We start from the raw sequence: 18,635 nt of genomic DNA on the forward strand, positions 1-18,635 counted from the left end.
ACACTACTGGCATCTAGTAAGCAGGGGGCCAGAGATACTGCTAAACATCCTATAATGCATAGCACTGCCCCCCACAATGAAGAATCATCCAACCCAGAATGTCATTAGTGCCAAGACTGAGAAATCTTGTTATCCTTGATTTATAATTGTGTCTTTAGGTATATATTTTTTCTTCTTTTACCACCAAAATGAAAATGAAGTCTCTGACCTCTGTATTGCCAAGTGTGGGTCAGCTTTGACTCTGTGTTGCTTATTCCTCTTGAGCCTGTTTCTTCATGCCCAAAGTCCTCAATCCCCTTCATGAAGGCAAGCTGTGGTGCTAAGTTCTGAAAAGTTATTTAACTAAACTGGTCAAATTTGTGCTGTGAAAAGAGGGTTCACCTGAAGATGTGTAATGACAAGTACCCCTGAATGTAAATCTTTCCCAAAGGACAATGAAGTCAGCCATTTATTAAGGACATACCATGTATAGGAACTTCACATTTCATGTCTGATCCAATCTTCCCAATGACTTAACTTTTCTATTGATAATTAAGGAAGGAGATTCAGAGAGGTTGAGTAACATGCCCACAGTTACACACTGGTCAGTAGTTGGGATTTGGAATTTAAACATGGGTCCATTCAACTCCCAAGTCCACATCCTCACCCATATGTTTGCTGACATCAACCTAAATTTATGTGCCTGGTGACTTTAACTTCATGTGTTTCCATACCCCAGAAGTCCTTGCAACTACTCTTAATGATAGTGCTCCCAAGAAAAGAGAAAAGAGAGTCCCTCTGGCCATGCAAACTCTGGTCAGCTGCACCTTACCTTTGTCCTGACAGCAGAGAGATGACACATTCCCTACCAGTTGTCCATGTCAGGGCATGCAGGAAGACCAAAATAGGCAGAAAGAAGTGGAAGGTAAATGAAATGTACTTCAAAACTGAAACTCACAAGGAGGGCTCAAAGTCCTTCTCTGGATGGCCAGTCAAGACAGCACTTCAATGAGGGAGGCATTCAGCTACAAGTTATCATAAACTAACAACCATAAGAATGCTAACAGTGGTTTACAAAACTGCAAGGCTCTATGTTCCTTACATAGCTAGCTGGATACCCAAGGTTTACAGAAACTGGCACTGATGATGCTGTTCGGTGATGACATCCATGGCATGAATTCTTCCTTTTTCTCTGCTTTGCCCCTCTTGGTGCTTTAGGGTTTTTTACCCCTTGGTTTTGCTGCCTCATTGTAGCAATATAGCTGTTGCAGCTCCAGGCATCATATCTACCTTCATGGGGGAAAGAAAGAGGGGAGAAAGATTCAAGATCTCTGTCCCTTTTATCTGGAAAAGTCTGAATTATCCCCCTGCCCCACCGTATGTGCACACACACACACACACACCCCAACCAAACTTTACTTATATCTTGTCAGAATAGTGTCACGTGGCTGTCCCTTGCTCCAAAGGAGGCTAGGAAAGCTTTTCTAGACTCCTTGGAAACAAGAGAGAAGGGAAAAAAAAAAAGGTTGAAATTGTCTGATAAATCCAAAAACTAACAGTGTCTTTTTATAGTGATTTTTACACTCAAGTTTCTACTTTTCTGAAAATAGATACAACAGCTCTTCTAAGATATCTCTTTTATAGACATGTCCACTGTGGTACTCTGAAAGAGGGTGTGTTGGTTTGCTAGAACTGGCATAACAAAGTACCACTAAATGAATTGTTTGTGACAAAAGTTTATTATCTTGCCCTTCTGGAGCCTAGAAGTCAAAGACTAAAGAGTCAGGTGAGCCATGCATGTCTGAGCCTGGTTCATCCCAGGTCTCACTCCCAGCTTCCAGTAGTTCCTTGGCCATGACAGCACAGCTCCAGTCTTTACATGGCATTCTCTCTGTGTGCATGTCTGTCTCTGTGCCTAAATTTTCCTTTTTCATAAGGACACCAGTCATAGATTAGATCAAGCTCCACCCTAATGAGCTCATCTTAACTTGATCATCTACAAAGATCCACTCCCAGATAAGGTCACATTCACAGATACTGGCGATTAGGACTTCAACACCTTCGGTGGGGGAAGCACAACTCAACCTATAACACAGGATTTCTCTGAATCCTTCATAGTCTCTTAGTAGTAATGATGATAGGTGGTATTTTAGAGCAGTTACTGTATGCTAAGCAGTTCATATGGATATTCTCATTTAATGGTACCACTAACACATAAGATCAGGACTATCATTATCTCTATCTCCTCCCATTTATCTGTTGACTACAAGGACTTCACCACAACCATTTACATCCCTCGTATGCCATGTATCTTGCTCATAAATGCTAAATAAGTCCAGACAAGTTGATTTAAAAAAGCTTTAAAAAAAAGTTGGTTTGTGTGTTTTTTTGTTCTCAGAAGCTTTCTTTGCTGCCTTAGAAACACAAATAAAACACTTCATTCCATGCGCTGGACGTGATGGGCTCCTCTTATTCAGATGCAGAACCATCTGCGCAAAATACTTCATCAAATTCATCAAAAGTTCACTCAAAAGATGAAATCGCCCTTTGGTGGAACAGTGCCCAAGCTGAAGGCAAATGATATATAGAAACCCAAATGTGACACCTTCGAGGCACAAGCAGGCACTGGGATGCTGCCCCCAACTCCTGCCCAGGCTCATAGGTGACTATGGTTCTGCTCTGGCAACCCAGGGAAGAGGAGGGAGAGGAGGAAATGGGGCTGTTGACAGCCATGCGGTTCAGGAGGCAGCAGTGCTGTCTGTCCTGGTGCATAGTGTCCTACTGGCCCTTATCAGCCATCAGGAAGCTGGCATTGATCTGTATGGTCTGGTGCCACTTCCCCCTGCTTTACACACATTGCTTTGGCTAAACAGCACCGTAACCGATCCTTCTCACCATAAAACAGCCTTAGTAGCCACTTACAATTGTCCAGGGTTTTGCTGTCATCCTCCCCCCCATAACAGGACCACAAATGGAAAAGAAGGCTGCTTCCTCATCCATATAATACTGGGGACTTCCTGGGAAATTTGGCTTTTTTAAGGGCAATCACAACAGTTTCTCATTTCCTCCAGACTAGGGGCAGACCGTGCAAGAAATGATAGTGAAAAGCAAGTAATATTTTATGTTTCTGTGGCACCTCATGGTTTAATGTGGTGGACAGGCATATGAGGCAGGCTCAGGGAAAGGACTTGTCCAAGGCACACAGCTAGTAAGTGACCACTGTGCAGCGGGTACCCAGGTAGTCGGTGTCCAAATACTGTTCTCCTTCCGCAGTGACATTGAGCGCTGCCGCAGAAAGCTGTCATGCAGTGCTTCTGATCTGAGCTGACAGAAACTTCTCAAATCAGAAAGGGAAAGAATTCCGAATAGAGGAGTAAGGCACCTATCCCAAGTGCTGTGCCTCAGGGAGAAGCTGATGCAGGAGATGATGTTACTGTAAGTGACCTCTCCTGGGTGGCTTCCTTTAGTTTGGGCTTTGTCCACTCCACAATTGTTCCTTTTTTGTGATGGGTGTGTCTAGCTCCTTCTCTGACTCAGCAAACAGCCCTGAGAGAAAGATCTTTCTCATTCTGATTCCTGAGGATAAAATCTCTTTCAAATCCGAATAGAAAGAAAAACTGTGGAAGGAAGCTAAAGTTGTAGCAGCTAGCATTTCATAAGCACTAAAGATGGATGCTTCAGGTTGAAGGCTTTGATTGGATAGCTTATTTAATTCCCCTCTTATTGGTAGAGGTGAGAAGAATTGTCCCCATTTAACAGATGGTAAAGCTAAGCCTTAGAAATTTTAAGTAATGTGCCCAAGGTTGTACAGCTGAGGAGAAGCAGCATGAACAAGAGGCCTGTATTCTGTTCCTTCCTCTACTGTTAACTTGCAGTGTAACCATGGACAAGGATTTACCTTCCTAGGGCCTCAGATTCCCCATCAAAACAATCATAGCATTGACATAGCACTCACTATGTGCAGGTCGCCAGGCTTTGCCTACACCATCTCATTTCATCCCCACAACTGTGGGGATTGTACTATTTTTATCTCAATTTCATAGATAAGGAAACAAAGGCTCAGAGATGTCAAGTGACTTGTCCATAGTCCCACAGCCAGGAATTGCATAAGCAAAGCATACATGCACTCAAACATTTGCTCTATGACCATAGGTAACCCTCAAGTTACTTGAGCTCTAAATTTCTATCAATCCATTATTTTATCTGAGTTATTAACATTGATATGTACCTTTCCTCCCAAGTGTAGCAGGTCTATAGTGAGTTTTTGTGGTATTTCAAGGAACAAGCACTATCTTTATTTTATTTCCACTTTACAGATGAATAAATTGAGGTTCAAGTCAAATAAGTTGCTTCAAGTAATACAATCAGTGATAAGCAGGAGTGTCTTCAAAGTCAGACCTCCTGAATTCCAGTTCCATGTTAATCTAGATGCTGTGGACTTGACACTCAGCAACTATGTTTACTGCTTCCTAATCTCTTGAGCATCCCCCAAGTGTCTTAGCAGGACATGAAAAAAGCAGGTTGTTTAGTGGCTAACAGCAGATATTCTGGAATCAGAATAGGGCTAGAATCCCTACTCTTCCAGTTACCACCTATATGACTTTGAGCAAATTACTTAACTTCTCTGAGATAGTTTTGTTCTCTGTAAAATTGTAATAGTAAATGCATCTACCTCCAAGAGTGGCTACAAAGATGAAGCCAGATGTTTCATGCACAGCTTTTGGCACAGCGGTTGGTATAAAGTAAGCGCCAAGTAATTGTTACAAGGGATTAGAGTGCACCTTCTAGGGTCACCAGACTGAGCCAGCCCAGGACTACCCGACATTGCCTGGGGCTCCTTCTCCTAGCAGGCACCCTGCTAATGCTCCGTACACCTGCCTTGAGCCTAAATGCTCAAGGTAGCATTAGGCAGCTGCTTCTTCTGCCCTCAGGATTTCTTTGCTCCTTTTGTCCTGACCCAGCTAGAGGGACCTCTAAAGGAAAAGGAGTGGAGACAGTTCATGATTAATTTTAGAAGCAGGGGACTGAGGTGGAAAGAATGTGGATTTGGATCTGTTAAGGCTTGGATTCAAATTTGGATATTGTTTAAAACCCCCCTCAGCATCAGATTATCATTCTAAAACAAGGATAACAATGCCCATTCCTGCAGAATTATCATTAAGACTAAACAAGAAGGATGGCTGTAGAGTGCGCTGAATGGAATAAGAAAATGGCCGTCAGTTTTAGATTAGCCAACCCTTTTGCAGTGGTCAAGTTGTGGTGGGCCAGTCAGAAGTGATCTGAGCTCTGCAAATGTTCTCTGCTCATTTATTTGCCATTGTTTGTATTCTGAACTTTTGTCACTCTACCTGCGACTGTTGGGTCTCTTATAGCGTGCGACTAGCAAATTGCTTTTGAATGACATGTAGTTATTTAATTTTTATTGGTTAGAGAGTTTTTATTGATTATTGACTATTGATTGTTATCACAAGGAAAGCAGCATTCCCAACAGGATGGTCACAAGCACCCAGCCCAGGGTTGGAGCCTCTAAACCATTGGTAGGTTCACCTTCCTAAGAATCAAGAGGCTCCACTGGCTTAATGATTACTCTGATTATTTTCTCAGTTATTGGTATTTGAGAAAGAAGCTCTGTCTTTGAAGCAGAGGATGGCTTCAAAGTTTATCATGCCATTTTTGCCATTCATTGTTGATGTTGGGTGAATCCTCTCCTGTCACTTTCTTCTGCTCATGTTAGCTTTCCTTATTCCTTCTCCATCTTTCCATCTTGTTCTGTCTAATCTCCCTCTTCTTGAATTTCTTCCTCATCTACCTCTCACTTGCTAGCCACAACTCTCCCACTGGTGGGTGATGGAAGACCTGTCTTTATTTAGCTTAAACTGTCTCTTCTGCCTTATGGAGAAATTAACTGCCTACCAGCATCTTGGAATTGTTTGTAACGTTCACAGGAAGTAATACAAGTTCAATGCTTTTAAAATTCTACTTACTATAGAAATACAAGAATTACTAGTCTTTCTCTCTTTTTCTTTCTTCCTATTCCTCTTCTGCTCCCAGCATTAAGTCTTATTTCTTCTCTTTCTCAATTTATCCAGCTCGCATAATTTGCCTTTTCATTTTGTGAATGGAGATAATTTGTGAATAGAAATTACTTCCAAATGTTTCAAAAATATTTTCTAAGCATTTGCTTTAACATGGTCTTGTGAGCTTTTTTTCCTCTTTCTTTTTTTCATAAAGAAATAAGTGTTTCCAGGAAAACAGAGCCTGGAGGAAAAAAAGGATCAGATTACCCTGTATTCTTGGGTCTCTTTCATTGATTACAACTTTGGGTCCCTGATCCCTAGAGTAACTTCAGATATGGACTTTCTCACCCTTGGTGGGAGTGGGGGGCAGTTTTATTTGGACCGCTGTCCCAGAACTCCCAGAAAGGAATTGTATGGAGGGAGGAGAAGAGAGTTGTGAAAATAGAGCTAGTCGAGCAGCTGAGGGCTTTTCAGGAGAGAGAACCTCCATGTCAGTGTTTTACTTTTAAGCCTCATTCCCAAGCTTGAGTGGATTCTAGACTACCTCCTGAGAACTGACTCTGCCCTTGATCCATTCAATCAGCATCCATTTACTGAATTTTCCTCCTAAGTGCTGAGACCCCAGCAAAGCAGAGATGAGTAACCAAATTCCCTGCTCTCCAGAAGGTCCTCATCACACAAGGAGGAAAAACAGATGTGCAAACAATCAGTGATACACAAAACTAAGGGTACCGTACTGTGCTCTGTACTAAGTGAGTGGGGAAAGGAAAAGGATGACTTTATCTGAAGCTTTCAAGTACATCAGAGAGGAGGTGCTATTTGACTTCTACCTGGAAAGGTGCACAGGAGTTTGGTGGAAGATAAGGTGGGAGAAGTCCGTTTCAGGAATAAAGAACACAGTGATTAAAGCCTAGGAAAGTATGGTGTTGTAGTGAACCACATATCATTAACACTGAACCAAAAAAATAAAGGATGCTGAGGTATTAATGGAGACAGGACTAGAAAGAAGAGACAAAAGAAAAAGAGCCTGTTTGGATTTGATTCTGAAGTGATGTGCAAGGTGCTGAGAATTCTGAATAAGGGAAGCACAGAAGCAGTCTGCCAGCCCTATGCAGAATGAAGTGAGTGGGTCAAGACCAGAGGTAGGAAGAGACCAGAGGTAGGTGGCCATTTCAAAGCTCAGAAAGCAGAGAATGTGGATGGAACAAGGACAGAAGCAGGGAAGCCCAAGAGTAGAACAGTTATGAGAGAGATATCTTGGAGGTTGAATATCCAGGTTTGGTTACCAAATCTTGTAGGAATGTATTTCCTAAGTTATTTTCACATGTGTAATGGAAAAGTTAAGACAGTAGAATTAGATTTAGTAACGTTCCTGTCTTGTCACTGAATGATGTTTGAAGGACAATAGTTGTTAGGGGAAGGAAAATGCTTAACAAACATCCACTTTTCCTCTTCCCTGGAAATGACATGTTTCACCTACCCAGTGATCTCATTGCCTAAGTATAAGGAACAGTCACAGTACAGGTGATCTGAGCTGGGCTTCATTTAGAGAGGGGCAGGGATTTCTACTTATGTGACAATTACATACTGGGTTCTCTGAGGATTAGGATCCATACTGGGCTGGGTTGAGAGGGGCCAGGGATTAGATTGTTAGGATTAACATTCAGTATCAGATGTGGGGGATAATGTTGAGGATATAGATAAAGTTGATTTCGACCTTGACCCACACAAATGTACACTAACCACTTAGCTACAAAAGACGGGGCTGAGGGTTCTAAGGTGATCCCCAAGATGTCTTTAATGGGTATTTGGAGTCTCTCATTCTCCAGAGATAAGTGAGAGAGAAGGATTCTCAAAGAACCCTCCTTCAGAAGGAAGGGCACAAGCCCCACATTCTTAGAGGAAAGGTCTTGGAATAGTGTCTGACTCCTGCTCTCCTTTTCTTCCTGTGAACATTAATTTTATGCTTTTGCAGAGTAGGAGGGAAGAGGGCATTTTTCAATCACAGCATGTTTGACCTTACCTGGTTATCCCTATTTTCATATGTTTCTGGCAGTAGTGTTTTGCTTTGTTTTCTCGACAAGAGCTGCCTGCCCCTGACAGCCACTTCATTTCAGCAGCTTGGGTAGTAGATCCTGAAAACGATGGCCACTTCCACCTTAAGGTGTGTCTTTCAGTGATTGTGGTGGGATAGGACGGAACTTCTACCAGACGGCTTCCCAAACTGAAATGTTGGCTTTTCTGAACTTCAGAAGTTGCTAAGATACTGTGTGTCTTTGGACACCATCCAGGCTGTTTCCTTCCACGCTCACAGCTTTGACGGAATATTTCCTCTCCCTGATATCGTTACAGAGGTGACATGCCAAACCAAAGTTAGAACTGTTACAAGACGTTTCTTTGACTGCAGTTTTCCTGGGTCGCCCATTCATCTGCTGTGCTGGAAGAAAAAAGTAAAAATCAAAAAAGCTCTATTAAATAGATATGCCAAGTAACGAGGAAAAACAGAAAAGTTTCTTCAACTTTTATATGCTCAGAATTGTCTCACAAGCATATTTTTGTTCTTTTCCTCTATTTAAAAATTGATAACCTAGAAATAAAATCGAGAGAGGGCCAGAAATGGTTTGTGGCACAAAAGTGGCACCTACTGGTAAGCATTGGCTGAAATCTGAAGTTTAGATTTGTGCATGACCTTGACCAAAGTTATATCCTCCTGAGAAGCCTTCCTAATGATTTTCTATGTCTGGAAGGGCAAACCCTCTTTAGATGTATAAATATTAAAAAGCACTTCTTAGGCATGAGGGCACTGGTTTCAGGGCTACAGAATGACTTTTTCAGCTCGTAATTAAAAACATCTCCTGGATAACTAACCAGCAGCACTGTTTGCCCAAAGGAGCAAATGATTTAAAACTGGCTGGGTTGTACAATGAAAGGGGTGTGACCTGTGGGTATCTGTTCTTACCTCTGGTTTCTAGAAGCATCTACCCAGCTCCCCCCAGCCTCCTCCAGCCATTGGGTTCTTGACATCCACAGCCTTCCTTTACTTCGATCTTCGGGATTTTTACTTTATCCTGGTGCTATTTATTTTACGTTTTCATTTCTATGTATTTACTCTGTATCTAAATCTATAGAACTAGTCCTTAAAGGAAAACCATGGCTCCCTCATTTACAGCATACACTTGAGGTTTGTAAGTTTGACTGCATTGAGCAGACAAAATAATCACTTTTGAAGGACTATCAAATTTTTCAAAACTGGGACTTCTACATATTTGAATATTTTCCTGTTTAAGAGGCAGACTCCATGGAAGGATGCAAAGGGAACGTACATTATCAGTTACAAAGATTTGTGATTTGTCCAGTTGGATACATGGAAAGGAAGAGCTTGACATCTACCCCTTCCAAATGGTAACAGGCTTTTCTTTTCATTCTCTCCTTTCATCTTTAAAACAATCCTGTGTCACAGGTACTACTGTTAAAGACATTTTATAGTTGAGAAACTGAAGCCTAGAGGTTATTTGTCCACTGCTATATGGCAATTAAATGGTGGCCATATTAGGAGCCTTTCTGACTCTAAAACCCATATTGTACCCATGGTGACATAAGATGACAACCTTTGTTCGTTCATTCATCCATTCATTCCACGAATATCCATTAAGTACGTACTAACAGCCAGGCACTGTGCTGGCAGCTGGGGTGCGTTGCTGAGGAAGAACAAACAGGTGCCCCACTCCTATGAAGCTGACTGTAGTGTCACTCAGAGTCTTCATGTCCCAATTTGCTCTTTGCTCTCAGGTTTTGTCGGTTTTTTTTTAACCCCTGAGGGGAGGAGTTGACAGATTGTGAACACCAGTAGTTATTGAATTGGTCTTGTCCCAAGGCTGCTTAAAAACAGTTTTCAGTGAATGCCAAGCCCTGAATGTCTCCCACGTCCTACTGAAAGAATTAAGAGCAGGTTCTGTCTCAAATGTCGAGCCACCATCGGTCCTGAGATGCTGTGTTGGGCTTTTTCTCAGGAAGCACTTTTTTCTCCATAGCTCTTCAGTCTTCTACCATGAGGGTTGAGTTTTGTTTTGTGCATTTAACAGCTGTGGCTCCTAGGCATGGGTGTAGCAGGATTAGAAAGGAATGGCGGGGGTGAGGGAAGACAGAGTTTTGGAGCTGCTAGAAAGATTCCCCAAGATGAAGAGTTCCCGGCATCTCTTTGGTTGCTCTTAGAGCATGGATAGGGTTTCTTTGTTTTTCTTTTTAATCTTGAAGGGCGAGGCATGGGCACAGCTTGACCTTGGAGTTGCCTCTGCCCTACTTCTGCACACTTTCTCTGTCCAACAACGCTACATGTGCCAACTTCCGTGTCCTGGACCCTTCTGCATCCTGTTAGACACCTCTACTGTACTCCTCCATCTTTCTTCAGTCAGCGGACAAAGTTTGCCTGCCCACCCCACCTGAGCAGTGAGGGACCTGGACCCGGATTAGCGGAACAGTTTTCACTGCTGTCAGCATGGGACCTAATAGAGTTGGTAGAAAGGGTTCTTTAGAGGCGCTGGTCCTGACAAGGAAAGCTTCTGTAATCTTGCCTTTGTTTAGAAATATGAACTTCGAAACCCTACTGCAGAGAGTGTCAGCAGCCACGCTGATCCGAGGCCTTGGGCAAATTCATTTGAATTGCTTTGAAATTGGATATTCAAAATTCAATAAAAATAAGCCAGCCTGATGGTACAGCTGCAGCATTGCACCCATCCAGCTGGGTAAGCCGCAACGATTTCCAGGCCTCGGACTAGCAAAGCCTGAGTGAGATGGGGAGATACGCGCCCTGAGCTGCCAGAGGACTCTTCCTGGCAGGCCAGCAGCCCCACGGCTCCCTGCCAGCCCACTCGAGGGGCGGGGCTGGCTTTGGCGCGCATCAGCCCTTCTCTCTGGCCTGCCCAGGCAGGGACACCATGCCTGCCTCAGTCGTGGCCAGGGTCCAGGAGGAGGGAATTCCTCAAGGGCGAATGGATGGGGTGTCGGAAAAACAATAAAATCACAACAATCCAGTTGTTTGGAGGGAGTATGGACTTCCCAAATACTCTGCCGCAGATCCAGGGCCATCAGACACATAGGCGGGTTTAATTAAATTGTATGCAGATGTAGACAAACACCGTAATTTGCCCTTGAGCAAATGCTACTGCTTTTGCCTGTTAACAGGGACTTGACCTCCTGGATGGTGCTTTTCCTACCTACTCTGGAAGGCCCCTCTTCATCATTGCCCATTTGGAAAGGCTATTTATTCTCACTTTCCCCTAAGACTGAAGCTGTTTGATCTCCCTGCTTCAAGATAAGGTATCACAATTGTGAATAAAAACTGGGAAATGCCTATTAGACATACATATACAAAAGGAGATATATATATACTATATATATATATATATATACACACACATACATACATACATATATATGTGTGTGTGTGTGGACATGTACGTACATATATGTACATGCACATTTATATGCATTTATGTATACATATACCTATACGTTTATAGATAGACCAACCTATGAGAATTCATATGTAAAAAGTGTGTCTTGTTACCCCTAAGAAACCCTGTTCAGTTTTCACAATTGGACCCATCATACTACCATGCATGAGTACAGCCTCTTTCTTGGGTTGAAATCAGTGCGTGTATAAAGCGCCTTGAGACAGATTCCAAGAGAAATATATCCGTTAACCTTCTGATTGTCGCACTGTGCCACCCACAGTACCATACCTAAAGAGGGGTAATTGGAGCGCCTGCTTGCAGGGACATTGTTAGCGGCCCACTCTATTGGCCTGCGTTATATATTGCCAACCACTCAAGGGCCAGCCGTGAAATTTAATTTGGAGTTTTACAGACACATTCTGAATCCGAAATCTCAATAATAACTTTCCCTTTGCTCAGCCTTTTAACTGTGAAATTCAGTTGGGGAGTTTCGAAGCAGCAGGTAATGTCACAGCACTCCAGAGGGATTTTGCCAGAATTCTACTAAAGTGCTTGCAAGTGTCATTTCCATATTTAACTAATTTCAGTTTTTAATTAGCTCCATGTGAAAAATGAGAGTTCACGCTGAGCTCCTCTGTCAGCACAGACGCTTGTTTCCTTTCTAGGATCTCAGGACAATTAAGAAAAAAATAGTTGATGCTACAGTAAGTGTGATCATGCATAGCTCTCTCAAGCCATAATGTTGTTCATTGACAGTGAGAGAGTGGCACCGGCCGGCCTGCTTGCCAAACTGAGAAAGAGCAGTTTGAAAAAGGGGTTTTGGATGCAGATCTGTGGATCCCAGGATCTGAATGGTTTTTTAACTGCAGGCAGTGTATGCTCGTTCCTGCATTTTCCAAGATGACCACAGATTAGTTTTTGAGAGAACACTGTATGTAATAGGTAACTGCAAAAATGGTGTTCCTGTGGGACACAAGTGTCCCCGGTGCCACCTGTGTGCTGAACTCCTGCATCCAGGTACCTTTAAGGTCATTCAGTTTCAGATTCTTAAGGCTCTTGGCATACGAAAGTAACTTCTGTATGATTAAGTTTCAAAATGCAGTTCAGACATGGAAATTTGTTAATCCTACATTCAAAGTGTAAATTTACCACTTGGGACCAACATGCAAATGAAAAACTACATACTCTTCAAAAAAAATGTATTGAGAGGTTCTGTTTTGCATAAACTGAAAAATATTTGATGTGATCAGGTTTCTGAAACAATTTCAAGGAAGCCAAACAAAAGCAGGCCCTGCATTTCATTTGCATAGCATCCATGCTAATGGCATTATTTGTTTAAAAGAGCAGATTCATTAAAAGTTTTGAAAATGATTAAAGTAGAAAAGTGTTTGATACTTGTCTTTAGTAGCAGTTCCTGGAAATTGGTTTGGAAAGTAGAATCTTTGTCTTTTTTTGTGTTTTTGTACATTCCCTGTGTTTTGGTGTTAGATAATTGTTCCTTTGGATAGTGGACATCGACAGATGATGCGATAGTGAGAACACTAGGTATCTCCAACAGGAATTGAAAATTGGAATCGATGTGGTAAAAAGAAGCCCCAAGTATTGGGTGTATGTGGTTTGATTGGAGCGGAGTAGAATATGGGTAGATTTTTCTTCCATGTTCTCTTGTCTACTGACTAGGCTTGAGTTACAAAGAGCAAACATATTTGTAGATCAAGTAGGCTGCCTTTTTGGTATAGATTTAGAGAAGCACATGTCCTGTGGAATGCCAGAAACTCCACCATTCAAGATTTGCTTGTATAAATCACACATGAAAAGATGGAGGCAAAGTTCTGAACGTGAAGAGACCACCCATAAGTTAACGTAACTTCCACAATGAGTAGCATTACCCAGCAAGAAGGGCTTAATTTGCCAGTGGGTCTTGAGGTTGGGATTTGATCTCCCTGTTTGAGACAGCTGCCATCTCAGCTCAGAGGGTGTGATCCTCCCCTCCTCAGGCTGTGCTGGGAGTGGATGGGTGACCTGAGGAAAAAACAACAACTTCTAAATCAGAGTGATCTGTTCAGTGATCTGGAGAATGATTGCGGTTTGGATCTTTTCTATTTCTTTGTTCTTTTCAAGGTGTGAAATTAGGCGGGCCTCTTCTGGGTCTAGGGGGGGAGGGGTAGCTACACTAACAAGGAACTTTGTCCTTACATCAGGAGGCTTGGCCTACAGTTCCTTTGAATGTTGAGGGCCACTCTGAAAGTGCAAATAGCACTCAGAAGCGGTGTCCCCCTAAACATTTATCCACTGGCATGGGGATCAGCAGTCAGCAATCCCAGAACAGGGAGTTCATGTAATAGAACTGTAAGAATGACACACATTCTGGAGGGTGGAATCAGAGTGAGCAGCAGAGGATCTAGAAGGTCACAGACTTGAGTCAGAAGGAGAAATGCAGAAATGGACAGTACTTTTTGAGAATTTTATGTGAATTCTGGGCCTGACAACTAAGGGTCAGACCACAGTTTTGTCACCAAGCACTTTAATCTTAGGTTTACTAGTCATCCACTTATTCATGTATTTATAAAACAATTGTTTTCTGGTACAAGGTAAGAGAACGGGCTCCAGAATCCGGACTGCTCAGGATCAAATCCCAGTTTTTCTACTTACTAGCTACATGAGCACAGCAAGATTCTTAGCCTCCCTGTGACTCAGTTTCCTCCTTGTAAAGTGGGCACAATAATAGTGTTGTCTTATAGGGCTTTTGTAAAGATTAAATGAGATAGTTCTTTTAATTTTTTTTAATGTTTATTCATTTTTGAGAGAGAGAGCATGAGTGAGGGAGGGGCAGAGAGCAAGAGGGAGACACCGAATCTGAAGCAGGCTCCAGGCTCTGTGCTGTCAGCACAGAGCCCAACATGGGGCTAGAACTCATGAACTATGAGACCATGATCTGAGCTGAAGTCAGACACTTAACCGATAAAACCACCCAGGCACCCCTAAATGAGATAGTTCTTAAATAACCTTTAGCACAGTGCTCAGCAAAGGAAGGTACTGAATAAAGACTTTTTACTGTGCTAGGTTCTGGGTGTACAATAGTGAACCAGACAAACTTAGTCATTGCCCTTCAAGGATATACAGCAGCATACCCAAATAGAACCACTCAGTATCCATGCAAGGGTCAATCAACTTTCCAGTTTCTATATAAAAAATAAGGATATCAAATTCGGAGTATAGAAAAGGACTATCTCAGCAAAAATTAACTAGTTAAAGCAACTTATGAAAATAATAATCCCTCCCATGGACAAAGTGGTCACATGTACACCTGCCAGAAAATTACCCACACCACACATAGACACTTGCGTGCACGCGCATGCACACACACACGCGCGCGCGCACACACACACACACACACACACACACGCCTAGGAGATGACCCTGAAGCACATTTCCCAGAAAGCCTACAGAGAACCAAGTCACCCTCACCTGATGAAAGTTGGCTCCTGACCATGGTATGCAGCACAGGCTGTGTGGAAAGGACATTGAAGGTCAACTCTGAGATCATTGGCACTTCATTAAGGAGTTTATCCTAAGTGCATGGGGCTTTCTCAGAAAAAAAGAAATACAGTCTTCTTCTTAAATCTAAATAGGCTGCTGAGAGGCCATGAAACTGGCTTTTTACTTCACTAAAACTATCATATAATTTACCCAGAGTTTCTCAGGCACCAACCATCACTTCTGTTAACAGATGGGAGAACACAAAGCAAAAGTTACTTAGTTCCACATCTTGTCTAGAACTGACCTTGCCCCTGGACTGGCTTTGTGTGTCCTAAATCCGAGCTTGGGTATGCACCCCATAGCTCAGGGTTATTTCTTGGATACTTGGTGCTGAAAAATTCACTGCTGATCACTAGAATAAGAAAGTGTTGTCTAAAGAAAAATTGAACTGTTTGGTTTTCCTACTTTAGGAAATATAATAGAACTTCAGCTTTGGGCAGCTTGACCTTGTGTTAAATATTCTAACAGAGAAAAAAATCTCTGTATAAGTTTTGTTTGTTGTTTTGCTTTTGCTTCTGGTTTTATTGTTTTCCTCTGTGTGGAATGTTTCAGCAACAACTGTTTGTTCTTGCTGTCTAAGAAGTTCAGCACACAGGTACTATAGCAGATTTATGGGGTAGTAAGAAGACATCACCTATTACTTTCTGTAATAAACTTCCTTCCAGAGGAAAAGAAAAAATGGCTGTGCCTTGACTACAGAGCAAGTTTAGTAAATATTTATAGAGATCAACGCCGTTGGTGAAAATGGAGCTTGCAGAGATCTTTAGGTTCCAAATGTTTAGCTGAGACTAAGGAGCAGCCAACCTTACAAACTGGTTGTGGTCAGCCTCCCAAGAGGAGGAAACCAACACCCAGCCTGAGAGATGGGTACCCACCAGCTAGTTAGTCTCACGCTGACACTGTCAATATCAGATTGCTCTAGGAGCTTTGGCAAGAGTAGACTCACAATTTGATCCTAGCTGAATTTTCTGATGAATTCCTGAAGTCCCACCAAAGGATCAGTATGATTGATAAAAAGAGTAACCCATGTGCTTTACATAAGACAGCCAGGCAGTTGTGAAACTTTGTGGAAAGTGTAGATGCTTGATACAGATTCCCTTCTGGTCAGACAGCCAACCCATCATGGAGAATGGGGAAACCTGAATGACTCACATCAGTTCCCTTGGTGATAGGGTTGGCAGATTCAACATAGGATGCCCAGTTGAATTTGAGTTTCAGACAAACAAAAAAATAATGCTTTTAGTATAAGTATGCCCGGAATATTGCATGGGAAATTCCAATTTAACTGGTATCTTGTATTTTTATTTGCTGAATCTGGCAACTTTACTTGGTGGCCAGGTCTATACTCAACACTCTTCATGTCTTATCTGGGTCCGACCTGGCACCCAGACAGAGTTCACAGTGTCATCTTACAGTGACTGGCCCAAGGAAGGCCAGTGACCCCCAACCAAGACAACCAGAGTCCTTGCCTAAGATGCCTATACGTGAATTTGGAAAAATAAAGCTCTCTTCTCTTTGGTGGCCCAAGGGCATGGGGTTATGATTCTGGTATTCTTTATGACCATTGTCTCCATCTCATGGAGAAAGCCAGAGGATAAAGACAGGGCTTGACTGCCCAGCTACTCCTTCACTTTCATGAGCTGTCTTAACAGCCTTCCAATAATTTCCCTTTTATGCTTAAGCCAAGTCAAGCTAATCCCTAATATTCCTAAACTAATACATAGCTCAAACTCCTGAGTTCAGCCTCATGGACTATACAAAAATGGACTTTCCATGGGAGTGCTTACGGACAGGTATTTACAATAAGATGCCCCCACCACAACTACTGCAGTGGATCATTAGCTTTGGGTGGCTCTGTGCCTGATAGCAGGGAAGGGGTTGCAGTCTTTCTGGCAAACAGACCAGAGATCCCCCAAGGCCCATCTGCACCTGGTCAGCACCTCCATGGCCAAGGCTAACCAGAGTAGAGGGGGAAACCTTCCCTTCTTGCCATCTCAGAGCCACTGTCTACAATACCTTCTCTCTACAAATATCTCCCTTGCCCTAATTGGCATCATGCCTAAAATCTCTACCTTTAGAGTTTATATGTTTGACTTAAATCATTAATCTCCTCTGTAATTGCACATCCATTAATGGTAGAAAATGTGAGCGCTTGGGAGAGCTGTGGATGAGTTCACATACCTAGTTCCAACAGATTTTTTTAAGTTCTCTGGAAGTGGTTGATAGTTTGGAAAGCACAGTTCTGAGAGAATTGGAGGGGAGTCCAGGAAACTTCCAACGTGATGGGAAAGCATTCATACAAGTGGCACGGCTGAGTTTGGAAGTGACAGTGAGTCTGTCTGATAACTGTCCGTCTTGGACAGGCAGAACAGACACAGAGCAGATACTGAAAGGGGAGCAGACATGCTAAGAAGAAACTTTACCTGCTTGACCATTTTGCTTTGGCCCAAGTCTGGGTCTGGCATTTTTTTCCATCTTTCCACCCTGGCTTGAATGTCTCTTTTCTATATTGCTTCTTCCAGACTGTTTCTGACATCCTGCCCCTGTAGGCAGAGACCTAGTGCACCTGGAGGGAAGGTTTGGGGCTCTCTCACCTTCTCCACCTTCCTGGAAACAGACAAGGGGAGCTTGTTCCTTCCCTTCATGTTACCTTTCCCTAATTGCCATCAGCCTTGCTTCACACACTTCCAGTGGGTCACAGGCCTGAGAGTTCATCAGAAACACCCACAGGTCCCTCAATCCACAGATACCTGGGTCCCGCACCTGCTGGAGTTTCTGATTTGCTGGTCTGGAATGAGGCCCAATAATTTGCATTTCTAATAAGTTCTCAAAGAATTCCGATTCTGCTGGTCAGGACTGGCCAGGACTAAGTTTTTTGAGGACAGCTTTGTCTTAGTCATCCCTGCACCCCCAGAGCCTAGCTCAGCACCAGGCACAGAATAGCAGATTAGGAAATGCTTATTAACAGAGCTCTCCCACACGACACAAGCCTTTGTCCTGTTACAGCTCATCACATGAGCACCCTGAATTTGCAGATATCAGGTTAAATTCAGAAAATATTGCCATTTAATGTGTTTTTATGCAGCGGTTCTCCAAAATATTAACATAGGAGAGGATTTGAGGTGGCGATCCGAGTAGAGAAAGGGAGGCTTGAGACCTTTTCTTGAAGCTACATTTGCATAGGAAACACACAGGTTTTACTTAGAAGCTGTATATTTGTGGTTGCTTTGGAGAAGGTTGGTGGAAATCATTAAGAATTCCCATTCCTACCCCAACTGCACCTCCCAAACGCTGCTTAGTGCTGCCAATGATACCACACGTGCATGAAATATGTGATTCAGGTCAGCAGGTCTGAGACTCCTCTTTAAAGCATCACTCCAGAAGGACAGCTTCAAGTCAGCGCAGTAAGGTGGAAGCGAATGAGATCAGGGATCTGTGGTTCTCAAAAATGATGCCTGGCCTCCCTGCCGAGGTACTTAACCCCTCTAGGTCTCTGTAACCTCTTCTGTAAAATGAGTCTGGAGGACATGATTCCAGTTTTCCTGCACAGGATTCTGTAGTTTTCATTCAGAAGGCAGGCCATCTCCAATTTAGGAATGGACTACTTGCTTGAAACCTAGCTGTTTGGAATCTGAAAGATACCTTT

General features: G+C 42.8%; 1 protein-coding gene and 1 long non-coding RNA gene across 14 annotated transcripts in view; one reads left to right on the top strand and one right to left on the bottom strand.

Annotated features, from left to right (window-relative positions):
* Positions 1-18,635, top strand: part of TENM2 (teneurin transmembrane protein 2) — a 1,291,685-nt gene that overhangs the window by 1,041,034 nt on the left and 232,016 nt on the right. The gene's annotated exons all lie outside the window — the stretch shown is intronic.
* Positions 1,035-18,635, bottom strand: part of LOC132680967 (uncharacterized) — a 28,080-nt gene continuing 10,479 nt past the window's right edge. The window contains exons 4-6 of one of the 2 annotated variants that reach the window (XR_013555490.1): positions 13,339-13,471; positions 8,020-8,428; positions 1,035-1,269 (exon numbers count right to left, since the gene is read on the bottom strand). This is a non-coding gene — a long non-coding RNA (uncharacterized LOC132680967). Of the gene's footprint in view, positions 1,270-8,019; positions 8,434-13,338; positions 13,472-18,635 lie in introns of both variants that reach the window. The other variant, XR_009610781.2, reaches the window with a different exon arrangement.

This window comes from Panthera onca, chromosome A1 (assembly GCF_046562875.1).
Source record: "Panthera onca isolate mPanOnc1 chromosome A1, mPanOnc1 haplotype 2, whole genome shotgun sequence".
NCBI classification, from domain to species: Eukaryota; Metazoa; Chordata; class Mammalia; order Carnivora; family Felidae; genus Panthera; species Panthera onca.